The sequence below is a fragment of the Brienomyrus brachyistius genome, chromosome 19 (assembly GCF_023856365.1).
Source record: "Brienomyrus brachyistius isolate T26 chromosome 19, BBRACH_0.4, whole genome shotgun sequence".
Taxonomy (NCBI): Eukaryota; Metazoa; Chordata; class Actinopteri; order Osteoglossiformes; family Mormyridae; genus Brienomyrus; species Brienomyrus brachyistius.
In genome coordinates, this window is record NC_064551.1 from 13,560,245 (window position 1) to 13,587,476 (window position 27,232).

Below are 27,232 nucleotides of genomic sequence, written 5' to 3' on the forward strand. Positions count from 1 at the left end.
CATGCTGTGAATTCATCATCCTGCCACAGTCTATTTGACTCCTGTTTCGCATCTTGACATTTCGCACATACGGAAAAATAGCTGGAGTGTGTGCGGCAAACATGGCAACGTTTTATCAACAAACACCGGGCCGTACGTTAAACGCAATTAAAAACTCAGTTAAAACACTCTACAGTCATTGCAATGGCAATGGTAGTATGGTGTTCTGTTTTTAGACGAGCCTGGCCCTGGATGTTTTGGAGAAGTTTCCTCTTTCAGTAGCATTTGCTGAATAAACTGACATTTACCCCTGCCATAGACCAAAATAAACAGACTTTGGATGTCAAGGAACGTCAAAAAAGTAAATAACGGTCAACATACAGTCAGAAGCTACTCCTAATAAAGAGTATGTAAAGGAGAGAGGAAGCATGGTGAAAAGCTTAAACACGTTCCAAGGTTTATGACTCAGTGACCCCCCCTGGTCTCCAGGTGCTGTGTTTCATTGTCACTTCCTCCAGGAATAAAGCATTTCAGTGGCTCACTGCCCATGAAATGTTTCCATCCGACTTGCAAATGTTTCAATTAACCAGGCACACGCCTCTGTCCGGCGCTTAAAAGTGTCACGTCAGAAGGCCACTGCTGAGAGATTTCGAATTCGCTTTTCATTCGGGGCTCATTATGCTACAGGGGGCCAGGGATGGGAAGATGGGGGCGGTGGGGGGAGGGGGGGCATTCCTGTACTCAATAAACTTGTGTTTAAATTTACTTTGGATGTTTTTATTGTGCCGTGGTCATAAGTGTGATGCCTACAAGAAACAAAACTGTTAAAGTCTTTAAACCCACATTTCTCATCCTGGCTTGACTCTTGGAGACCTGAAAATCATTTAGATGAATTTATCATTTATTATCTCTTTACAGCGCAAATTATAAGGTGTAAAGTTATGAGGAATGTGTCGGTTTTATTTGTCTCTCACTTTATCACTGTATATCTCGTTCATTGATGTACCTGTAATCTTTTTACCTGAATGCAGAAATGGATCATCTGTTGCAACTGGATAATTTTGTACTTTGCAGAAGTAATGGTACTTTGTTTTCTATTGGGTATGAAGCTTCTCGTTTGGTTTTAAATGATTGTAAGTATTTTGCTTAAACAAGCATATGGTACATAGGGTTAAAACTCAACCACAGCTGCAGCCGGGCCCAGTGAAGACTGTAGATGCTCATATCTGTGTTTCTTTAGTATTTTGTTTTTTTATGTGTATCTGTCATATTCCTACACCCCTCTACCTGATCTTCTAGACATTTTCCAGGTGGGTTCTGTCCCCAAGGTGAGGCGTATTTGCCTTAGAATCCTGCACGACCAGTCATGACCCCTGAAATCTAACAGAACACTAGCCGTCTCACATATTTTTTTCCACATAATACACACATGCATTTTTTTTTTCAAACTTTCCTGAGGTCTGCATTCTCTGGGGGAGATGGATGAGAGGTCGTTATTTCTACTCGATGTGCTATTTATAATTGTGTGGTATCAATTGATTTTGTATGTAGAATCATTGTTTGATATTCGATTTCGTCTGGTTCGCTCGTAATGCCTCTGCTAGGTTTGTGTTGACTGCTGCAGGTAAACAATGGGAGAAATAATCATAAAATACATCAAACCAAAATGGATTTTATGAATGCACAGTACAACAGCAAGCAATTAAGCTCTAGAAATTAAGCTTTTTTGTCAGTAAATAGTATTTATTCCCTATTACACTAATACACAGTAATGAGCCTGTAGTTTTTGCCATCCATGTTTACTTATGTAATTACATCAAATATTCTTGTATAATACAAGATGCTTGAAGTAAGTAGCAAAAAAAGTATTTACAGACAAAATATTCTGTAGGTGGCATTAAAGCAGTCATTTTTATTCTGTGTCAGCTTTGCAAATTGGTGTACTTTTAATAAGGCAAATGCAGGTCTGTTTACTGGTCATCACCATAGCAACCAACAACTTTTCCCACATGTCTTCTCCTCCCATCATGCTTGGAACAGGAGTGATTCAGCTCTGACTATGCAAATAAGTGGTGTTGTAATCAACTGGAAGGTAATACGTTTTCCTTAATAATCTGTTTTTTTCCGTCTGTGGGAGTGTGTTTTTTTTACATCCATAGTAACTAGAAAATGTTACGTTATGACATCACAAATGTTAGAACTATGCAAAATATAGAAACTGGAAAGATGGAATTTAGCAGTTAATGTTTAGCAGTTTGTTGCTGGTGGAGATGAATAGTTATATTTACTTTCATATATTTACTTTTTTATGTCCAAAAATGATCTTTCGCCCCTCGCTGGGAGAAATGACGTGTACAGAGCTATTTTTAAATTTTTACAGGTTGTAATATATTTTTCCTCTCCTTTTAAATCCCACTGTACAATGGCTAAAATTACGTTTTGATGGGTGATGCTTATGAGTAAATGACACATGTAATTTAGAACGCATCAAAGACATTTTTATTCTAACATTCACATTCTAAATTTCACAGATTTTCCATTAATTTCCCATGAGTTATATAATAGTGATTTTTTTTTTTTTATAAGTCATTCTTACTCTGAATTAATTTGCTGGCTGCTATTTTAATTAATCTGCACATAAAAGTTATTGGAGGAAAAAAAAACTTTATGGATGTGAAAATTAACAAATGAACAAAGGTTCTGCAGGCTCGTTTCAGGGGGCACAGGAGATTCCATTCGGAGCCCTTTCGGTGTAACGACCATTTAGGGACAAAGATAACCCCAGTAGCAAAAAAAAAACATTTAAAAAACAGATAAAAAATACCAGGCATCTTACTAACAACCACAAAAGGCGCATGAGGGTGTGTCCGCCGAGAAACTCATCTGTAAAAACACTCGGAGCAGATGTGGTGTGGCGTTCCGGGCCCGGATGGAAATCCATGGCTAATCCCAGCGGCGAAAGACCACTCAGCAAGGTGTGTGCTGTAAGCAAATGAAGCGTATAGAGCCGGAGATCATGGGGGGGGGGAGTGCTGGACACGGGGGTGGGGGGGGGGGCACACAGCTGAACACAAGATGCACAAACGAAAACCGTGTGACGAAACAGCAGGACAAGACCAGCTTCAAAAGCTGTTTTGTATTTTTGGTTCTTCAACATTTTATCGATATAAACGGCTATAGATATGCTTTTAATTAAGACCCCCGCAAAGACAGCGTGGCACCATATAAACATTTGTATTTTGTCTCCAAAACATGGGAGATACTGAATGTTTTGCTGAGCTCTGACTTGCTATCGGCCGGCCAGGTGACAGAACTCCGCCACAGTGTGATTCCAGATAAGCTGAGCGCTGAGGGTCGGGGAAGGAGAGCACATCTGGCTTTGAGACGCATTCCCCCAAGGTCCGGCACAGCAGTCTCCTGTGGATGTGAGCTATAAAACACCGCCGGCTTCACAAATCCACTCCCTCGATAGTCAGCATCACCGGGGGCCCATGCCCTGGCCTTCCGACTGCGCAGGCAATAAAAATAACACCATTGACATTACCCTGTCACATACTGAAGCAGGAATCTGCATACAGAAAGCATAACGCGTATCTCAATGTTCGTCTCGTACCCATTTATCTCATACCTTGTACGATATGCAAATTAAGTCCGTCTGGTTACTATATACGGATACGAGATGCATTACTCTGTTACAAATGTGCAAACACAGCACCAAACTTCCAAAGTTGCTGTAGTAACCTCTGTATTACTGGTCTACCAGTTCTGCTTGAAGAGTCTCAGGGGAAGGACTGCTATTGTGTTGTCTCTCAAGGCCCTGATTATCTTAAATAAGGGGACCTGTTCAGAGCTTAGAAACATCATTATCATTGTGTGATGACTTGTGGTGTACATTTGTGAGCGGTGTTCCATACGGCCAGGCCACCTCTGGCTGTTCTGGCACCCGAGGCGAGAGTCTGCAGAGCAGCAGACAAGTAATTTTGTCAATTCTTTTATATTAAAAATATTCACTAGTTTGTATGTTTCAGAAAAAAAAGTATAGTGAAATATTAAATAAAGTCTAAATATATGAATAATAATAATAATGAATAATAATAATAATAATAATTATTATTATTATTGTTGTTGTTGCTATGTATCATATACATTTCCCTGCCTGTTTTTTTTTTGGCTTTTAAAGTTTCTCAAGGGATTATAACACGTGCAAGTTCATTAAAGCTATAGAAGGCACAGTCTGTAGCTGAACTCGAATAAACTAACATATTTTCAATAATTAATGTGAATTAGGGTCATTTTGTATGCTGTCACTCAGAGAGAAGGTCTTGTTTCTTATCCTGCTTAATAGCTTTAACTGCACGCACACCTCAATTCATGCAATAATAATGTATTATTGTTGTTTTTTTATTATTATTATTATTACTACTTGTTTGTTTTTTTGCTTGCTTACTTGTTTTTTACTCAAAAGTTAAACTAGCCTAAATACTCCTTGGAGGAAAATCCCATCCGAGCAGGAGATCACAGTCCCTACAACACTGAAAGCTCCTTTACCTCGCCAGTCCTGTTTCTATCCCCTTGGCATCCCTGTCTCGGCCTTTTCACTCAGAGAACTAGCCGCATCTGTGGGCTTTACGGACAGCAAGAACGGAAAATAAAAGAAGAAAGAAAATGTTTTGAAGCGGGTTGTACTTCTGGCGGCACATCCTTAGCCGGCTGGCGAAGGGTTAAGGCTCTCCAGGGGAGAGGAAGCGGAGGAGCGGAGAAGTGGGCGTCTCTGTCTCCCAGCGCGGTCCGCAGCTTCTCCGCGCTGCTCCTCTCCCGAGCCTCGTCTCCCGGAAAGTTGTCAAGTTGCGCTACTAAGCGGAGAAGCGTCGTTCCCATCTCAGCCGAGGACTAAACCGCACCGGAGGCGGTTTGCTGCGATCAGCCCGTTTAAGGTAAGCGCCGCTTCGCCAGGTACCTAAGAGACCCAGTGACCGAGCTGGGACACGATCGGGCTGCTCCGCTGCTCCGGGTTTAATTGTTTCGGCTTATTTAAACAAGAACTATAATGACAGTCGGGAAAAGCAAATATAATCAGTGTAATGATAATTGAACAAAGTCGCTGCAAAATCAAACGACACTGTCGGCAGTCTGAAGTTGATCATGTTTGTTGAGTAACTGAAGCTTAAACTTTTAGAGGTACTTTTTAAGGTTTAATTGATACGGTAAAATAATAGTTTTTGCTTTTTTGAATTATTGAGATGGTGTCTGGTTTTCCTGGCACAATGATGGTGATGCACTGTTCATTTTTATTTTATTTGCACACGCACTTAAAAGCCTACCGGCGTTGTGCTTTGCGTACTCGCCAGTAAATCCCTAAGTCAGTTAAATTGATCTAACTGTAACAATAATAAGTACAGGCCCGTTTTATTGAGTGAAATAAACGTGATAAGTGGCCGCTACGAGTCTCAGACCATCCAGCGCTAAAAGGAATCTATGGGATGGGTGCCGGACATCTCTAAACTGTAAAAAACATTAGGGGCAAATAATGGAAAGATTTGATTCTCATCCATCCTGCCTCTAAAAATTTAGAAATAATTCACCGCAGGAGGTGAAACAGAGTGACAGCCAAGTACTGATCCAACATTGGCGTTTGTTACACGGAGAATTTATGGAGTTTGCTGGTTTTCTCTGATTAACCACGTTATCTCTGTAGGCACTAATTTTAGTACCTGAAAAATGCTGGAGTGACTACAGCACTGTAGACAAAAGAAGGTGTAACCGAAACTGCACATATAAAATGTACACATTTGAAGCTCTTTGCAGGGCTTATTGCGATTCGGTTTTACTAACTCGGAGAGAAGTCTAGCCAAAACTTTTTTATTCTGCTCATGAAATCAATACTGTTGAAATGTAATAGTGTAATTTGTCAGTAATCCCGTAATCATCCTATAATTAAAAAGGCAAATTCGCATACAGTCGTCAAAATAAAAATGATAATTTTACGTTAAGCAAACTACCTAAAACCAGAAATTCACAACGCCTCGTCATATAACTTGACTGTATCTAACTGTAGCTTTCGTCTTGTGCTGAATCCTTTCTCTGTGGATTATGTACATTTCTCAATCTGTTATACCAATACAGCGGTTGTTTTGTACAAACAGATGCTTGCGTAGCCTTCATTTTGTACTGATGCTACTGGAACAGTTTAAAAATAACATCGTGCCTCAAACTTCGCTCTCTGTCTTTCACCAGAACTGAGATACTTCAGTAAATTAGAAGTTATCTAAAGTAGGACTTGGCCTGAAGGTGTCTATGAAATATGTAGGAAGAACACATTGTGACTAAATGAACTGTCAGTTCGGGGCGAGTGAGTGTGTGTTTGGTATTTCATCACAATCTGGCCTGGAATTCACTGAAACATTTTAAATTATAATGTTTTTTTAAATCATTAAATTATTTCATATTCCATCATTCCTAAAAGCACTTAATTTATAGTCAAATGGACACGGACTGGACATTTCAGTTATTTTATGTACGGGCAGGAGTTACATAGTAAACAAGGTCCAAAACTTTGCAAATCACATACTTTATGATGTCATAACATTAAATATACAGATATTTATATATGTACAGCTTATGACAAACCAGTTTAAATTATGCTGTACTTATTTCCTAAACTTTATATGTTACAAATGCGGTATATTAATACTGCTTCAGCATCAGTAACTAGATTCAGAGCAAATATTTATTTTCTAAGTTCACTTTTGTGCATTTGAGCTATATATTCGGTTGTTGCTGCGTCAGCAAGCAGAATACGCTAATTTTCACAAAGCCGCTCCATAAAGAATCACGGGCCGAGTCATGCTTATCGTTATACTGTAGAAACCTGGTGTTTTCCATTAGCCAAGGGAACGCGCTCAGAAAGTGTTCCAGCATTTGCCGCTATTAATGAATGTGTCGACTTTTGTTTTCTTCTTGGCAGGAAAATAATTCCGAAGTCAGGGAACATGTGACTGAATTAATTTTGATTGAGATTTTATGGGCCTGTGTAAGGTCTGGCCGGCAGTTGTTATTTGTTTTGTGCTCTTTAATAGTGCAGTCAGGAAACCCTGGAGCAGAATTCTGGCCTGGCAAATGGGCCGACTTAGTGTTCCGTCTCTGCTTTCTGTTTGGGTCCCAGTCAGCTAATTTAACTTGAATCGCATTCCCGGGCCGAAGGCTTTCGCTCGTTCACCAGGGCCGAGGCTGACCGCGAGCTGTCCCGCCGTTCGCACGTCCCGCCCGGCACGCAGAGTGAACGCAAACGTTGCATGTTGCTGACTTCCTCTCCTCGTGGCAGTGCAGCCACAGCCGGTTATGTTATCATCTCGTTAAAACATAAAGTGCTGTATGTGGATCTTACGCCTGTCTACTCACCGTTGCTTATCTGGTATAGCACACCCACCACTACTGGCATTTAACGGGGAGAGCGGGATGTTGGGTCGAATTACGACACCACGCTCAGTTGATTAGCTGGCCGTAACTGAGCCGTTGAGCAAGCAGAGCTCCTGACCTCACATCTCGGGCATGAGGCGGCTCGGTGCTGCCGACAGCCTGGTGGGATGTGTGGTGCGGGTGCCGCAGTACTGCTGTCCCAGGGTTGGAGATGAGGGGGCGCTAGTGAGTACTGCTGTCCCAGGGTTGGAGAGGAGGGGGCGCTAGTGAGTACTGCTGTCCCAGGGTTGGAGATGAGGGGGCGCTAGTGAGTACTGCTGTCCCAGGGTTGGAGATGAGGGGGCGCTAGTGAGTACTGCTGTCCCAGGGTTGGAAATGAGGGGGCGCTAGTGAGTACTGCTGTCCCAGGGTTGGAGATGAGGGGGCGCTAGTGAGTACTGCTGTCCCAGGGTTGGAGATGAGGGGGCGCTAGTGAGTACTGCTGTCCCAGGGTTGGAAATGAGGGGGCGCTAGTGAGTACTGCTGTCCCAGGGTTGGAGATGAGGGGGCGCTAGTGAGTACTGCTGTTCCAGGGTAGGAGATGAAGGGGCACTAGTGAGTACTGCTGTCCCAGGGTTGGAGATGAAGGGGCGCTAGTGAGTACTGCTGTTCCAGGGTTGGAGATGAGGGGGCGCTAGCTGAGCGGTACCCCTCTCCATCTGCCGAATGGGAATTCGCTAAAAAAAATCACAGGATCACAAATGACCAATAGTTTAAAAAAGGAATACTGAATACTCCTTTTTCTTGTTCTGTTGTTTTGTTGTCAATAGCTAATCGGTAATGATTATTCCTGAACTCCTGAATTTGAAGGGCATTTCGCTCGATGTAAACCGGCATACAGTTGGATCGGTGATATATCCACTACCGCCGTTCCAGATGCCGATGTAACCTGGCCGTCAAAAGATAAGAACACATCAAGGTCAAAAAATAAAAAAAACAACATGTTTTTAAAACACATTCACGCCATCAGGATAATCACTGATCCTTAGATATGTGTCGCAGACACAACTTTCATGCAGGTAGAACCAGTCACAGCGTTTGTTCTCCCTCCAGACTGCCTGTCGCGTTTTTATTTATATATGAGTTGTATGATGCTGCTAACATTCTAGAGGATCATCTGATTTACCCAAAACTGACAATATGATACAGACTGACATTACTGTACTTTTTTATATTCTTAGCAATGTACACGTAAAAAATTCCAGCAAATTGAAAGCAGACACCTGTATAATTATTTTTTAGCTGCATTTAACTTTTGATAAAGGTATCCAGTAATGCTTCCATTTAATCCATAATGTTTTTAAGAATGTTGACGGTCTATGAACAAACGGCAACACCTGTGAGACAAATTACGGGCCTGGCTGTTTTCATTCTGCCTGCGTTACAGCGGGGTGACACACTCGATTTCGTCTGTGTTTCCAGTTGCGGTATGAACCGTGAAGTCTCAAATAACTTTTATCGTGTTACGTTTTAGGAAAAATACGTTAGGCTTGGGTTAAGTTTTAGCGGACGACAGCCGGACGGCTCTCCGACCGGCACCTGGTGTTTGAGAAAAACCTGTTTGTTTGGTATAGATACTGACTGCTGTTGGCAGTGGGATGTCTTAGCTTCTGTTTAATGTGAACACAGTGAACGATGGGGGAGGATGGTACGTCCGTCACACCTTCAATGACATCTGTGACATCGGTCCCATGTCTCTGTCCCCCTCTCTCATGTCCGCTCCAGCAGAGGGGCTCACAATTGTGGACATCGCCCACCCGATTTGTCCAGCGGCGACCCAGCACAGCAACGGCTTCAATTTCAGACCCTCAGCAGAAAGGCCTCCCGCCACTTCCTACCGTGATTTATTACGGCAAATTGAAAGATTCCAAGAAGTGAGTCAGTTTGTGTTGGCGTAGTGCAGAGCGGGTCAGTTACAGTCAACATGGTGAAGAAAAAGCCCCTCCCCCCTTTGTACACTGCATTTATCTCAAAGGCCACTATCACTCGAAACATCGATGTTAGCCCGTCACTGCGACTTCCCAAATCCTCCTTAGTGTATCTTCATGCAACTTCAAAATCAGAGAGGAGATGTGCACCTGATAGTGATGTGTGATGATGTTATGCGGCAAGTCCAGACGTATCTGTGTCTGAAATATTTGCCGGATTATCCCATACGGGTCCTTTTCAATACCCAAAGGCTAGTACAAGGCACTGTGTTCAGGACGTCAACCAAAAAGTGAAGTCTTGACTACTTGTGTTACATTGTTAAATTACAGCTGCTTAATGAACCCGTTTAATTGACGTGAAAGTGAATTATGAATGAGAACACAAACATAATCACCTCCAGTAACAGTATTATAATAGTAAACGCTAATAAAAAGTAGTTAAAGCTATTAATGGGATGACAGCATACAGTACAAAGAAAAAAAACAGAACGATAAAAACTGCAGTAGACTCGGACGAAGGCTCGATAGACGCTTCCCTGAAACCAGATGACAGAATTTAGTATATTAATAATTAAATTGTAGCCTTTTTTTAACGTTGTTTAAAGTAATGGTTTTTTAGTTTTCACAGCATTTCACTCCAGGCATGATAGAGGCATCGTGCAACACTTTGTTACAAGCTGATGTCAATCAAAGATGCACAGACAGAAACGCTGCAGTGGGGCAGCAAGAGTAACAGCACAACGATTTCTCTACAGAAACACAACGCGCTTTTATTTCGGTAATACCGGCGCACTACTTAAACTCTGCCCTCCCCCTCCCCCCCTACGCGACCACTCATCCATCGGCCTGCCACGACGTACAAGCCAGAGTACGTTTGACATAAAATATTGGTGTTTCTTCAGGCTTGCACTTTTAGGAGAAAGCAACCATTAGAGAGGGACTAAGGCTGCGCAGTAAATTATGACTCGAGGGTCAAGCACTTTCCATTTATATACGAGTAATGTACACTCTGAGAAATGAGGCCTTAAGCTAGCTGACAGACAGACGGACGGCAGGTTCCTGGTGTCAAGATGCCGAGGTAGGATCACAGTTCGGCGAGAGTAACTTAAAACACTGCTGTGGAAATCGACGGAAGTAAGGGTATTTCGTGATGGCAAATCTCTCGACAGAGGACAACATTATCCATGACAGCCTTCTGTGTTTCTGAAGGACTGGCTTACTCAAAATATATCCCGTCTTTGTGATAATTTAATGTTTCCTTGGAAAGGCACATCTATTAACAGGAATGTGATTCTCTATATTCCTGGTGCATTTATGTCAGGATCTTCACTGTTGACTATAAACTCATTGAAAGGGCTGGTTTGTGAGGAAGGAAAATGTTCTGACAGCGTTAAGTAGCACCAGAAAGCCACCTGAAAACCATGAATTAAATTAGGATGCAAATTCACATTCATTACTGAAAATATGTCAGTTTACTCCAGTTCAGCCACATGACGTGTCTTTTATAAGTTCAATAAGCTTGCACATGTTATTATCGCTTGAGAAACTTTCAAAGCCAAAAAATCAGGTGGGTAACACCTTCTGGCATCAATATTTTATGAGGGAATGATGCGGCGTGTTTCTGGGCCCAGTCAGAGACAGCTCTAACCTTAGGACTTTTCTATGCAAACCATCATAATCACGTCACAAAACTTGTGCTTTTTATGGATTTTTGTGGTTTCAGTTCGAAAACGAAATGCTTTAATTCATTAATGCGCGAATACATTAATATATGATGTATATTTCTAATAAAAAATGAAACAAAACATGGATGTGCGATGCTATGAAGTATAAAACGCCCCCACAGAAAGCACCGTAATAATCTCATGAACTGTTGGCAATGATACTTTTTTTTCTTTAAATGGCAGGCATTTATTTTCCATCTGCTAGCACTTAAAATCCTGCTCCCGCTCTGAAAATACATTTTGGTTAAGAATTACGTGACGACGGTTTGACTGTCTCACATTGGGTGGTGGGGGGTGGGGGGGGGGAGGCAGTGACAGGAAGCTGTTTACCTCTCGGACATCTGTCGGCGTGCTGCGGCGACGTTAGCGGGTCCCTGTCGCCGCCTCGCCCTGTGAGTGGCACGAACGCTGCCGCTTATCTGCGTAATGGGGTTGAGGCCTCGTTACTGAAGCAGTCGCTCGCTCTGGCTGTGTGGACCCATGGCTGGTTCTGCTCACCAGGCCGTCGAAGTCTTTACGGTTCAATAAAACCGCAGTGGCTCCCCTTTGATGGGGCCGGGCTTCCGTTGAACTAAATTACGGTGATTATTTACTTTTTATTGTACTTCGCCCCCCACTTCTGAGCTTCAGATCTCTCACCTGCCCTACAAAGCGTCTGCCCTCCGGTGGGCAGGTCAGGGTAGCATGATGTTCCCAAGGAACTCAACTGCAGCTTTTAAACTAGGCTATTTGTCAATAAAATGAGGTTCAAAATTTGGGATCAGGTCCCTTATGACACCATATGATGGAAATCTGCTGTGTGCAGACCGGAGTCTCACCACGTCATTTCCTGTCATGGCCGTCGTGAGGAGTATGCACTAGAAGAGCACTTACCATTACTGGTAACTTCATATGAGGTTTTTAAATAAAATACGATATCAGCTAGGTAAAAATAGACATTACAAATGCGTGGGGGGAGGGGGGTGTACAATGAGTGAAAAACACTGTGTATTATGCATAGTCACTGTGATGGGAGCCCACACCCTGGGCATGAATGACAATGTGCTCCCAGAAAGTATTGACGGGATTCGTGTCACATTAGTGGAGTAGTTTGTTAAACAGGAGCTCGGCGTCAAATGGATGTAAGCTTTGCTTCATTATGACATCCAGCTGACATAGTCACATTTGGGACACTTATTTCAATTATTAATCGGGGGGGACGACCTGGCCTGTGATTGAAGGGAAGAAGAGAGTACAGGGCTGAATGTCAGACACCCCCCAGAGGACAAGGGAGGGAAAAGAAATGAGGCTCGTGAGGGTGACCTGAGGGGTAGAAACCTGCCCTGGGCAGGGGAGTGGGGGGCAAATTCCTTATTTTGCACTGCTATCTCTCTGTAGTAAAAGTGTGTTGCTTGTCTGTGCATCTGTATGCTGGAATGAGCCCATTAACAGCTGCAACATGAATGGAAAGGTCTAGCAAGTTGGGGCAGTTTGTAACAACATTTAACGGAGGTGGCTCACATTGTCACCGAGATTTCACAAGTGTTTAACTGGATTATGGTAGGCCTTCGCCCCCAGGAGCCCCACGCAGTAATGTTCCTACTGAGATCAACCAGAGTAACTTCAAATATGCTTTTATGCATTGTAATGAATGGGCCTCCTAGCACGAGTGATAGTAAGTAAGGCCTTATAACCTTTTTAATGCTGCTTATTTATACTAAAGCTCACAAATCCATTACTCTCATTTGTCTATTGTTAAGGTTATTGTTACGGAACACTGATGTATTGTGATGGAATGTCAGGACCGTTGTGTTCCGTTCCTTCTCCAGAATGTTCTGACAACCCTTTTCACTTTCCCTCCTGCTTCCACTGGTGTCTGTTTTTATGAAAGGTTGTGGAATAATTATATATATATATGTATCATGATGTCTAGCTGGCTATCAGCTGCAGAGTGTTCTGCAGCAGAAATCTCGGCAAGAACACACGTTTAGATTCGGCTGCATTCCTGACAAGCAAGTGAGGCTTCGGGAAGCGCAGGAAAGGGCCGCGGAACGGAGCGTGCTCGCATGCTTTGTTGCAGTATTGTTATAGTAGTGAAATAATGGAGTACTGCAGGTCCAAAGCAGCACTCAGTAAGTGTTAAAAAGGGAGCGTATTTTCAGTTGAAAGTGAAGCAAATTTGTTAATACTGTTACTGTTCTCGCTGTGCCTAAACCACCTACCTGGCTCTCAGATAAAGAGATATTATTCCAGTCTGGGCAGTGTACTGTAAGTACACTGTGGGTAGCATTTTTCATACTCTCAGTTTCAGTGATGTGGGTTTACATCATTCCCTAGTCTCAGTACATATTTCTCACGCCTGGCCGGTCCGGGAGTCGCGCGGCCCGGTGCCGTGCCGCTGGGGTCAAACCACACCTCTGCCGCGTGACAGTTTGAGCGACTGCGATGACCAGCCGTCTGCCCAGAGGGGACGCCTCGCACACGCCCCGCGACCCTCGATTTTGGGAAGAATGACTCAATCGACAAGCATCAGAAATGAAAGGCTGTTTCTTTTTATTTTTACAAAATTAACAATTTGTAATTTGAAAAAAAAAAAATTACTAATGAATTATTTCAATGCAATTAGACTGGAGAGACATTTAGACAACATTAGCATATTAGTGTTATTTGGATAGCTATCTCTTGCAGAAATGCTGGCCTTTAAATGCCAAACAATGCATTTTGATATGAATCATCTGAGGAAATACTTACTACACAACACAGAGTCCCAGAGATGATCATTTTAATAACCTCTGTAGTCAAAATAAACACTTCTTAATTCAAATGCCAGATGTATTTATATCATATGGAAAATGTCTGGTATTATCGTTTTTAAAGCCTTCCACTTTGAGCGATTGTAGATTATTTATTAGAAGTTTGAGCTTTATTTGTTTCTTTGCTATTTTTCAGTCAATCTTTTTTCCCTCCGTTCTTGAAATGTGTCACCGCCTTGTCTTGATAAAAATGAGCAGTTAGCTAAGGGGAATTTTACTAAGGGAGATTAAATAAACAAATCAGTTCAGCCAACAAAAATAAGTGTATGTAAAATAAACCAAAGGCAAAGACCCAAAAATAAAACGAAGTATTCATCCATTCAGCATCGTGTCGCCTTTCGAAAGGCAAGATGCGGCATGTAACTTTAAACACGCGTCTCCATTGAGCGTGTTACCAGGATGGGCAGGCCAGTTGTCTTCTGGCTTCTTGAGAGAAAATATTTGGGGAACAATGAAAGTGCAGCGGGCTGAAATGTGATCATTCCGGGTGACAGATAGTAATTAAACGCCGTTAAAAACCGGTTTGCCGCCGTCTCTCGCTGACACCATCGCCACGGTCAGCTTATTTTCAGGCGTCTCTCACCTAACGGCCAAACAAACCGTCAGAAGAAATGAAAAAGTCTCCGCGAAAAAATGGATTTTAGGGTGTTTCCGTTGTCATGCAGACAGACCTGTGCTCATCAGCTTGGTTGCAGATCTTAAAAAAAATAAATAAACAGCATTAACAAAAACTCAGTACTGATGTCACTTATACAGGATGCGAAGGGAAAGTCAAGCCGGAGTGGGGGAATCTTTTGATGGCTGCGGGACATGAACACAAGCTGTATATGTGAGCTCCCCCCATCACCACAGAAAGCATAAAGAGCCTATTGATAAAAAAGAAAAACAAGTTCTTCTTGTTAACCTATCAGTTCGACTGGATGTGGGCCAGGCCGAAAGCCCTGAGGCATGTTCCTGCATAGCGCACGGCCGCTAAGCCTACAGGAAACGTGACAGCACCGTATTTGCCTTTTCATCGGGCGCTAATCACCGGCCCCATTCTCACAGCATCCCTCCCTGTCCAGTCCGTCATTGGGTCTTAGCCGCGAGTCCGCTCATGCTTGGCGGAGGATCGGCGTCGGCCCGCATTTCTGGCTCTGCGGTTCCCCCGACATGCCTTGACAATGGTAATAACCGCTTCCATGTTTCAGCCAGGAACAACAAGATACTCATGAGAAAATCCCTTCTGAAGATAGGAGGAAAGGTTACGTCGGTGCTGTAGGTGAGATGCCAGAGATCGGATGTGCGTGTGCGTGTGAATGGACATCTTGACGCAAACGGCTGACCGTGCACTGGAGCACATTATCTCTGCGCCTTTATTGCAGTAAACACAGGAATGTGCAGTGGGAACAACGCCTTTGTTGTTCGAAAAGTCACCTCGTCGGTGTTCGAGGAAACCTTTTTGCATCTCCGGTATTTTTTTCCCATGGCTCAGGTGACGTAAGACGCGTGGTAGCGCGCTGCGCTGTTCAGCTGTGAGACGACTGCATCTGGTTCCCATGGAACGAGCAACTGGTCTCAGTAGCGGCCTTAATAAGTTGGTGGCCTTGATGTATGTGTATGGGCAGTGGGTGTGTGCACAGATTATTTGTTTACTCATTTTTATTCGACAACATATGAAATATAAAAAAATATATATAAATGACTCTACACTTCATATATGGCTTTGAAATAAATAGCAAAGCAAAAGACGCAGAATAAGAGTTTGTACTGCATTGTGGAAATATTCAGACGCTACGATATATTTTCCAAGACTTCTGGAATTTGTTCAAATATAAAATGTTTATCTTTCAATAATTTTTCTTTGACTTAAACTGTGTATATATATATATATATATATATATTTTTTTTTTATTTTTTTTTTAAAGCAAATATTCCCATATACCCTCTTGTGGAAGTGTAAAGGAAGTCAAATAAAAAAGATTGCATTTAATGATGGTAAAATTGAACTTCCAATCCATTTTTATCCAAAGATTTGTGCACATTTAATTTAAAAGGAAATTCTCCTAATAAAAGTTCACTGAAATAAATCCTCCTAATCCAATCCTTGCAGAAGGACAGATTTTACATTTACATTTATTAGCACTGTGAGTAGTTTTATGAAATGGAGCTTAAAAGTACAGCAGGACTTCAATCAGCAGACACAGAATCTGCTGGTCCAGTAAGACACACCTAATTTCTGAAATTTAGTCCGCTTTTTTTTTTGTTTCTGTCACGTGCGCAGTGTCTCCTACCCCACGTTTGGGCTTAGAGAGGAATTAGAAGCCGTTGAATCAATGAAACAATCTCCACGACCTCTTAGGACTAAAGTACTAGTATTTCTAACTACTGGTTAATGTTTTTTTTTTTTCTTTTGTGCGTTTTTAGAAGCCCCACGAAGGCAAACAGCTCATTTAATCTTGGCAGTGATGATTTTCTCAGACCGAGGAAAAGCTTATCTGATTGGGCAATAAGTAGAAAGTTGACCGGTTGACGACTTAATTAAGTGTTAGAACTATGAGTTTACCCCTGTGAAGGAGTGGACTGTACACAATGCATACTTTTAAGGGACAGATCAAATTATAGATGGGGCGTGAGCTTGTCTTTAGACAAGGCAGTCTGCCGTGAAATAAATTGAATAGTAAGGAAATTATATACTGTTCTGTTATATTAAATGGTTTTCTACATGTGCCGTCGTAATCACACTGTAATCAGATAAGCAGCACAGTTACACAGCAAACCTAACCCCATCTAAGCCATCATTAAAGTCTAACCACAAGCCCCTTTTGTAATAATAAAAGTTGTATTAGAATGTATATTTACACAGCTGTTACTGCTGTGCACCTACATTCACGCAATGGGTGATACCAACTTCCTGGTTCTGGCACTGATGGGACAGTCTCAGTCAGCGGCCCCCTTCTTCCGGGCCGGCTGCGCGTTCTGTGGCCCCCACCAATTAACGGGCGCGGGGGCTCTGTTTTCCCAATCGCGACGTGTGGCAGGGAGGCGGACAGGTGTGCCGTCTTTCGCTCCACCGGACCTCGGCGATCAATTTGAGCATGGTATGTGGATGGCAGGATGGGACAGCGAGGGGATGTGTGGATTTCACGGTGCCAAGAGACGTAAGTTCTGACTCAGTGTATAAACTGAAATATCGTTAAGGAAGTTTGTAAAATGAAAAAAAGAAGCACTTCCTGTTTTATGTGTTTAGTTTTTTTCCCCCTTCCTGTTCTGCACTGGGCTGAAGTATAGCAACCATGTGTGATTCATTTATGGCACCATGCTTCAATTAATCTGCCCAGGGTAGCAAAGGCCGGGACTCGGCCCAGCGCCACACTAGGTATAGCTGTGATTAATTAGAGCACAAACCGATCTTTCTCATTGATACAGCACACAATATCATCACTCACCGCAGGAACCTGTAACACCCTGTATTTATCACAAGTCTATGATTTGTCTGGTTTGTTTGTTTGCTTTCCTTAAAATTCCTATCAGTGTGGTCGATTCTTAAATTATACTTTAATTAGTCAGACGACGCCTTTTTATCCGACGGTTTTGGGAACGCGCAGAAATGGGAGAGTTCAAACGTACCGAAAAAGCATTCGCTGTAAGCGCCAGATGGACCTTCAGATAGCGGGTTTATGGTTTCAGCGACGCCATATGGAAAGAATAAAGAAGTTACAAACAGCTCCCTCTGATCGTTCTGCACAGCGCTAAGATAATCAGCACTGCCAAGGAAGAGACTAGGAGAGTTTTGATTCAATTTTAGTGTAATAAAATGCTTTTTTTTCCCCTCACTGTCATCTTCTGTTTGTTCTCTGTTGTTGTAAAACTAGTGGTAATTATGGTGTCACTGGTCAGTGCCGCAGTAGCCGCGCAAATCTGAATATTGAATCATGATATGACGAATATATTTTTATCTTCACTGACATTTTAAAACAACAGAGCTCAGACGTATTTGACAGTTGTCTGACTGCATCATTTTATAATTTAGTTCTTCTGTCCAGAGCTGAGATAGATGTTAAGTGGGTGGTAATTTAGTTATAACACAATATCTGTTTCCTGAACAATGCAAGTATAGCAGCATAATCCAGTCACATATTAGTGGATTGATTTGATCTGGAATCATGTGTAGTTCGCTGACTCTGTGTGTCAGTAAGAGGATCTCAGAGTTTGTTATCTGACAGCTTGGACAAGGTTCTGCATGGTTAAGCTTTGGACGTCTGCAAAATCCTCCTGTCTCTTGGACGACTTCTCATAGCGGTGCGTGAAGGTGGACAGGCAGATAACACTCTCACCACTGAATTAGGGCATCGCAGATGATCCTCTGACAAATGACTTGATCAGCAGTGATTTCGTGATGCCGAGCGACCGACTGAGCCCAAAAGGGGAAGAGGCAAAAAAACGAGAGTCAAAGGGTGAGGAATCAAAAATTACTGAGCACAGACGTGAGCGACGTGTAATTGGTACCTCACCATCACTCTGGCATGTTTTTGTCACCTTTGTTTCTCACTCCTGGAATCACATGTTGCTACGAAAAAAGTTTATCTTCAGTGTTTTCGTTCACTCCTCATGGGAAAATAAATAAATAAGCTATACACTTAAGTCACTGCTTGGTTTGTTGATAAGCAGACACGTAGAAACGGTATGCTGTTTCTAGAAAAGTCTCTTGGCAGAGAAAGGCCATTGTTAATATGATCTCCGCTGCGTGAAACGGAAGCAGATTCCCTCCCCCGCATCTGCGTCGCACTAATGAGGCTCTAAGGCGTGTTAAAACTAAAATTCAATGGGTGGCACTGGGGGTTGGCGGTCGGGGGGGGGCGGGTGCTGTGCCGATGCAGAATGGGTCCCGCCATCTGGGTGCACGTTGACGCTACAGCAGCCTGGATGTCAGGCAGCACAGTTCGGCCCGGAAGATGGAACTCTGAGCTTCTGGCTCGGAAGGCTGATACCCGGCGTAAAACATCCCGACGTGACAGCGACATCTTCTGACGCGCCCGCCGCCCCTCGTCCTCCATCTCCTCCGCCTCTCGCTGGCGACTCGCTCTGACAGGTGGCCCACATCCCCTGCCTTCCCGGCATCTGCTTCCCGTTTGAGATGCTGCCGGTCCCCGAGGTGTGGATGTGAGGTCGCCGCCGGTGCGGCGGGCCGGCTCTCTGCGGAGGGCACCTGTCGGCCCGCGGTACGAGACGTTAACAGATACGAGCCCGGCTCGCGGTGCCTTGGGGCCCATTTACCGCAAGTTATGGCAAGGCAGATTAATATCCACAACAGTGGTGTGTCGGCGACTGCGCCGTAGAGCCCACGTTGGGAGCACACATCTGTCCGGCAGTGCGTCCCCAAGGTGTCGTATTTACCCGCTTCATTAGGAGCACCTCTAATGAACCGGCCCCTAAACACCCGCTAAGCTGTAGTCGCGGTTTCTCTGCTTATTTATTGACTTACTTGCTCATTTATCCCCCAGAGAAAGTAGGAGGAATAATTACTCACTCGAGCGATACCGAAGAGACGGGGATGACGTGCGTTTAACGAGGGCCCCTCGCTCGATCTCGCGTCACCAAACACCGATTTATGCTGGATCGGCGGTGGCCAGTGCAGATGGCTGAACACAGACGCCACGAAATCCAGTGGCAGGCCGGCCTGGAAGCAGAGCCTCCAGTGAAATGGTACCACGGTCTTCAGGTTTGGACGTGGTGGCTGTTGTTGGGTCAGACGGTTTGTAGCTACAGCAGACGCTCGAAAGAGGAGGGAATCGGATCCAAAAATACTCCCCGACTACCTGGACGTTCCCATGGTTCTCAATGACGATTTGGCTGGGGGAGAAGATGGGGGATTGGGTATTAAAAGCAGATGTGACCTGAAAGGATCAGAATATAGGATAAAGGGGGCCATGCCTGGCAACCCCCCGGGGGAATGACGGTCGCTGTCCGCTGACCGGCTGGGGCCTGTGGGTTTGCAGCTTACAACATGTGTCAGCAGTCTCCCCCCGCACCCCTCGATGGCCTCAGAGCCACAGCCTCGTCGATTGAACTCCGTAATTCTGCTCGTTTCTCTGTTCTCAACTTCTCACCGTCTCCTGTTTCGTTGGCAGTCGTCTGGTTTGCATTTCCCTGTTTAAATGGTACTTTGCGTTCCTCATGGATGTGTAATTGATAAAGGCTAAGATGAATTCTTCCTTAGTTCGCACATTGTCGTTTTGAAATATGGTTGCTTTAATCTAAACAGTGACTATACTTAATTTTGACTGGCTGTTGTAAATATACCATGAAGTCAGCCTTGTATAATTACTTCTTGCATTAATTCCCTCTAACCTCCATCTTTGTGCACCATTAATTAAGAAAATGTTCCTTTCAATTTCAAATCAAATCTTCTCACTCATTTTCTCGGACCGATTAGTTAATCTCACTAAAATTCAAATCAGTCCATTTGCACGGGTATGTAAATACCGGGGGTGGTGTGGAAATCTGTCTCAATACTGTACAAGTTCGCTGATGTTTTACACTCCTCAGACTGTGTATTGGGATATGTGTGGGTGTGTGCATGTAAGTGTAGTGGAATCTGTCTCTCACAAGCTCTGGATTACACGAATCATTTGTGTTTACAAGTCATTTTGTATGAATGGACTTCATGACAAACAAACGCCGACGTTAAATTGCGTAACCTCTGAGCAAAATCTTAAAGTTGATACAGTGTAGCGTGATAACATCTGTTGAATGAATATATCCTCTAATGATTTGCAGTGCATAAATGGGCACACTGCGATCCGACTCCATCAAATAGATGTACACAACTCTGTTCCATTACAGAGACGCCTGCAATGACCTTCATGCGCTGCAAGTAATTAACTGTCAAGGCTACAGAATTAATTCTGAAATTTATTCTATGAAATTCATATACTGTAAAGTTTAGAGACAGAAGAAGAGTGAGAGAGGTTGTCATGGAGACCTGTCCATTTATTGAATTATGTAGTAGATTTTTTTTTATCTACAATGAGCTACTGCATGTTTTTGTGAAGTGGCAAAATATATAAATGGACTAGACGAATAAGCCTACGTGTAATCATCCTAAACTCAAATGAACTTATTTTCGCAGATATACTTGGTACTGGGATATGGTTTGTGTTCTGGTGTCGGATACATATGTATATTCATTCTAGTAATGGGAAGAAACAAAATCACTGTATTTAGTTACCATTTAACGAAATGCTGTTGGAGGACAAAAAAGCATCATGGAAAATGCTCAATGGAAAAACACTTGACCATTTTCCATCACAGTCTTCCTCGTGTTTGGTTAGTAATTAATGAATTCCTGTGCACTACTGCCACCTTATTACGATGCACAGACTGTGAAACAGCAACCTATTGATTGCCTCTTGGTCTAAAATATATTTTCAGAGAAAGGGTAGCGTTAATCTTTGGGTGTTGTGACACCAAGATGAAAAATAAAGCATTGAGAATGATAAGCACATACTCAAACGTGTTAATTATACTTAATAACTTATCTAATAATGTAATTAAATGCTCGGATGGAAAAAAAATATCCACAGGCAGTTCTACCAATGCTCAGCATTTTTATACGTAATGAAAGCTTAATGACGTTATAGATTTGCCGCAGGGCTGGGTGTGTTAAAAATGCTTTTCGCCGAGTTGGTAGCGCTGTGCGATCTACCGTGAATTTGCTCTGCGTGACCATTTTCCGCCGCTGTGGATAGACGGAGTCTGTCGAGCGCGCTAATGCCGAAACAGACTGATTCCAGGAGTTTCCGAAGACGTGATATGACACGGACACATTAATGCAGCTCTTGTGATATCGCGCACAGTTCGGGAAGACAGTGACGTGGGAATCACGACGGCGAAACCCAGAAACATTCCTTCTCTGCCGTTACCGTTTTCGGTGGGGTGTCTATTTGTTTGGTGGTGAGGCGTAGCTTGCAAGCGAGACGAGACATATGTGTAAAATTCAGATGACACGCAGAGCTAATGACGCCTCAGGGGAGTCGACTGAATGTCTGAGAGGGAACAGGAAAGGCTGGCACCAGATGATCGATGCGGATCTGAGAAGGCTTCCTTTTTGGGCCCTTCAGGTGAAGAGATCTCCCATCGGTGCCACCTGAGGGAAGCGTGCCAGGACATCTGGCCACCCTCGTCAGCAGGTGTGTCACCGGCACCCCCGCTAAGCTCATCTTCGCTGGCGTCACTCTCAGGATTGGGGCACTCTCTGGGTTGCCACGTCTAGGTCTTACTTGCTTTGGGCCAGAGTTGCATCTCAGCATGGGTCCATTATGGGTTGAAGACTGTAGTAATGCAACAGGAAGGGGAACCTGTATACAGGCCACATGCTTCCTGCTATTTTGGTTGACATCTCTGTCAGTGTTTATCTAACCGCGCATGACCCTCTCGATATGGTACACCCCCTAGTTGGACACGCCTCGCACAGGCCAGTAATTAATTAACGTCCAACAGGCAAATTTTTACGGAATTTTATTCCGTGGATGGGGACAGGCACGTCTGTCCAGAGGGGGAGGGCGCAGGGGAGGATTTGACAGCTGTAGCATTTACCGTAAGAAATTAAACCCAAAAGACAGCGAGAATGTCACGCGGAAATAGAGCGTGGTGATGCTGGGGGACGCTACCTAGAAGAATGAATTAGGGAGAGTTCATGAACAAAGGCCGCGCCCCCAGGAAGGCGTCCAGCGAGCCTCTGATCGACGTGGATGCTGCACTTAGAGTATGACGTGTCTCACTGTCAGTGAATTGTCCAACCCCCACCCCCCCACCCCTTACTAATGACAGGGAAGCGATTGATCTGCGGGGCGTGACGCAGCCAGTGTCCTGTTCCCACACTCAGGCCATCCATTATGGCACCCCGCCGCTGTCCGCGGGGCGTCGCCCGCGCACCCGCTCTAATAGCTGAGATGTTAGCGGTAATTGAACGACAGAGGGCAGATAGCACATTGGGGGGCATTGAGGGGGGTTCCAGGGGGCCGCCGATGCAGCCCAGAGGTCACATGGATATAACTATCTTAGGAGCTTCCTAGGACCAGGTCTGTTCACGTGCTTTAATGACTAATATCACAGCATGCTCCACTTCCTGCATGCCTGAGTGCCTATGTCCTTCCTGAGATGGCATTAGGGGCCTGACACATGCCCATCTTCCTGTAGCCGTGGGTCTGTATGGTATGCGAATGCATCGGGTCTTGGTCAAGGTACAGCAGCCAAATTTTTTCTCTCTGACATGCTGGATAATTTTAGCGGATGGGGTGTCTGTATATGTGTGTGTGTGTGTGTGTGTGAATCCCAGTGCGCATGCGCTGTGTATGTGTGTGTGTGTGTGTGTGCCTGTGTGTGTGGACGCCCGCTGTGTCAAACCCCAGTCCTGCAAGCTATGCAGAACAGATGCTGAATCGCTCTTTGGATTTGGGCTAAGATGGTCGGTACAGATAACTCCCGTTGCAACTGAATGCATATAAACACTTTCGGTCACGGCGGCACAAAAAATGCCACCTGAAGGAGGAGGACATTTGTGGTGGTGGGGGGGTGCGGAGGGGGGTGCAACGCACCCAGGAATGTTCCAGAGTGGCCACAGTGTCACAGGCTGCTATTTGACAGGTGCAGGTCGGCATGCCGCTGTCCCACGAAACACAAGACACACGGTCTCAAATCGCCACGGTGCATCACAAAATATGAGAATTAGCTACATGTAAAATACCCTGTGCATATATATACATGAGCTTAAATACTCAGAGGACTATTTAGTGAGTTTCCTGGTCATCTTAGTCTTACTTTGGATGAATTGGGGCTTGCGTGCAGGGTCATTTTACATGATATATAAATTAACATATTGTGAAAATCATGCTTGTAAAGTACACATTTAAAAATAAGTGCAGTAAAAAGTACTAATGTACTTTAACAATATAAATAAAGAAATATCAAAAACATAAATGCTGCTTTATTTTATTATTGATAATTTTTTACTGCTGTTCGAAACATAGTCAGCCATTTTCGTATGAGCAGCCATTCCTTGCCCAGGGGAGCAAGTTGACATGCTGGCAGGGTGACATGGTGGCAGGGTGACATGGTGGCAGGGTGACATGCTGGCAGGGTGACATGGTAGCAGGGTGACATGCTGGCAGGGTGACATGGTGGCAGGGTGACATGGTAGCAGGGTGACATGGTGGCAGGGTGACATGGTGGCAGGGTGACATGGTAGCAGGGTGACATGGTGGCAGGGTGACATGGTGGCAGGGTGACATGGTAGCAGGGTGACATGGTGGCAGGGTGACATGGTGGCAGGGTGACATGCTGGCAGGGTGACATGGTGGCAGGGTGACATGGTGGCAGGGTGACATGGTAGCAGGGTGACATGCTGGCAGGGTGACATGGTGGCAGGGTGACATGGTAGCAGGGTGACATGGTGGCAGGGTGACATGGTGGCAGGGTGACATGGTAGCAGGGTGACATGGTGGCAGGGTGACATGGTAGCAGGGTGACATGGTAGCAGGGTGACATGGTAGCAGGGTGACATGGTGGCAGGGTGACATGGTAGCAGGGTGACTTGGTGGCTCAGTGGGCTGCACTGTCACCTTACGCCTCCAGGCCTGTGGTTTGAATCCTGTCTCTCCTCTGCTTGTACATTTTTACATGTTCTCTCCATGTCACATGAGTTTCCTCCAGGTTCTTTGGTTTCCCCCTGTAGTCCAAAAAACATGCAGCTAGGATAATTAAAGTCTCTAAATTGCGTATGATGGACTGGCATCCATTCCTATCCCCCCCAGCCCTGTGTGCTGTGTTGCCTGGCCCTTCCCAAGGCACCCTGAATATGATAAGCGGTGAGAGGATGGTTGGGTCAATCTAAAAAGTAGTGATGGGGGTGTAAGCATTTCTTAGGGTGGGGGGCCCGTCCATTCGTGAGTGATTTGGGAGAGCGCCATTCCCCCAGCTGCTGGAGAGCCAAGACAGTTCACTTTTGAGCATCACAGCGTTGGGCAAACCAGCTGGGTTTAGCGTGAGGGAAACCTTGCAGCCGCCAGTCGCCCCGTTTATCAGAACTGGAGCCGCCATGGGCAACTTGCACAGAAAAACAGCTCAGGTCTGCTGTGGGAGAGCCAGTGGACACGCTACGTGCCGACGTTTACATGCAAACGCAAACCAGTCACCTCGCCAAAGCTAATGTTTTCCCCTATTCATTTTGACCTCAGAGTTCAGTGACAAATTAAATCCAGTTTTGCAGTATAATGTACCGAACGTTATTTCGGGCCGAGGAGAAACAAAAGAGGAGGAAAAAACTACAAATAAATAATAAAAAGCTCAAAGAACAAAAATACACAATGTAATTATAATTGATGTTTTTATATTTAAGTCTTCGTAGAATCATTAAACAGGAAATTTACCTCCCGTATATTTCGGGGTACGAAAAATAAATAGCATGTATTATCCGTTTCAGAACTATGGAAAATATAACAGATGAGGTGAACAGAGAGGAAGAGGGTGGCTCGGGGCCATTTACAGCTGCTTCTGCTGGCTCTTGGGGAGGAATTTTTCATTCCAGGAGGGTAGGAGGGACAGAGAGTGAGAAACACTGAGTGAGCAGGAAAGAAAAGAGAGAGAGAGAGAGAGAGAGAGAGAGGCAGTGCGCACAGGAGGCGAGAGGAAGCAAGAGCAGGAGGAGAGAGCAAGAGAACAGGAGAGGAAGGAGAGAGAGAGGAGAGAGGAGTGTAAAAAGATCGCTATCAACAGAATTCATTACTGTAAACATTTCCCAGGGGTCTCGAGGGGAGCAGGCAAGTCCTACATGAGCTGCAAACAGTGAGAGTGGAGGCACTATGGCCGGGGCAGAGCCGCGGAAAGTGGCTCGCCGTTTCGGGAGGATGCACGGGGAAGAGACAGCCTCGCGTCCCTGCCAGGGCTCCCAGCGCCTAATGTAATCCTCTGATCTCTCCAAGGGAGCAGCGCAGCTCACATCGCCAGGCTGAGCCGTCAGGGGGCGGACTGGGGGAGCGGAGCAGAGCGGTGAGCGCTTGCAGGAGACTCGCCTCGGGACACGGGCAGCATGCAGCCGGGGGGAGCGCGCCACCGACCCGTCCACGCCAGCCTGAAGCCAGCCGGAGCCGTGGACTCTGTTGCATCCCCAGCCTGCATGAAGGACGGAGAGCGAGAGGAGTGCTGCATGTACTGAGAGGATTTACTATGTTAAGGGCAAGAGACTTTCCCCAGAAGGTAAAAACTAAAATGACATCACATCCCGCTTGTTTGTTTGCCTGTTTCTTTATTTATTCCTTTATTCAGTTTAATTAATTAATGATTAATGAATCCCCTAGATGATTACTGTGAACTTGCCTAGTTTTCTGCATGCAACTACTTCATGATTAATGGTGAAAGATTGAATAATAATAATAATAATAATAATAATAATAATAATAATTCAGCATATTAAAATAGTGACAACTCAGTGTTGTCTCCCGAAATTCATTATTCTATATTTGAGGCTTAAGAAAGTCATGATTTAAATTATGAGTAGTAAGGAACAGACTATCGAGATGTTAGTCGTGTGCCTCTCACTTACTATTATTTGTTAATCTATTCATTAATTACATTTTCATTATGGTGAGGATCAATGAGCTACAGCCGCCCCCCCCCAGCCCCCAGCTGTGCGCTGTGCAGCACGGGGGCTCAGTGCACGCCGTGCCCGCTGTCCCTGCTGTCCCCGAGCCCCCCCCCCCCCCCCCCCCCCCAAACACCCCCCTTTTGTCATGCCGCGCCGAGACGATCGGCCCTCACCGAACCGCCTTTGAAGTTCACCTGATCCTCGGCCCGCCATTTCCGTAATAACCCTCTTCAACTTTTAATGGCGTTAAAGGCGCTCCCGCTCCGAGCTCATAGCCTCTGACGCACCCCCCCCCCCTCCACTCGCCCGCGCTCCGGGGCCGTCGAAAGCCGCCGGTGCAGCTGGCTCCGGGAGTCATAGAGCCCTGTTAGTCAGAAGATAACCTCCCCGCCACCCCCCCCAGCTGAACGTCAGCCCGGGAAGAAGGACGTGGTGCCCTCGCGGGAAGCGAAACGGCGAGTGCAGGACACCTGATTTACAGACGCGTTGCTCTCCTCTCCAGCCATTTATTTATTGACAGTTTTATTTTCTGGCTTATGTCTGACCTCACTGTCTAGTGATTCATTGACGCATCATAATCTTTATATATTTATTTTTTGTGTGAATTTTCCTAAATCTAGCACATATGTCCATAACAGACTCCATAACATTATTATTATTATTATTATTATTATTATTATTATGATTATTATTGATTTTGAATGTGGTTATACAGCCGAACATACCAGTACT

The 27,232-nt window shown here is 44.6% G+C and overlaps 1 protein-coding gene across 2 annotated transcripts in view; it reads left to right on the top strand.

Moving 5' to 3' along the window:
- The first annotated feature begins 4,644 nt into the window (after window positions 1–4,644).
- Window positions 4,645–27,232, top strand: part of flrt2 (fibronectin leucine rich transmembrane protein 2) — a 29,426-nt gene continuing 6,838 nt past the window's right edge. Inside the window, exons 1-2 of one of the 2 annotated variants that reach the window (XM_048986033.1) lie at window positions 4,645–4,913; window positions 25,839–26,112. The gene's annotated coding sequence lies outside the window, so the exon portion shown is untranslated. Of the gene's footprint in view, window positions 4,914–25,462; window positions 25,681–25,838; window positions 26,113–27,232 lie in introns of those variants that run through there. The other variant, XM_048986034.1, reaches the window with a different exon arrangement.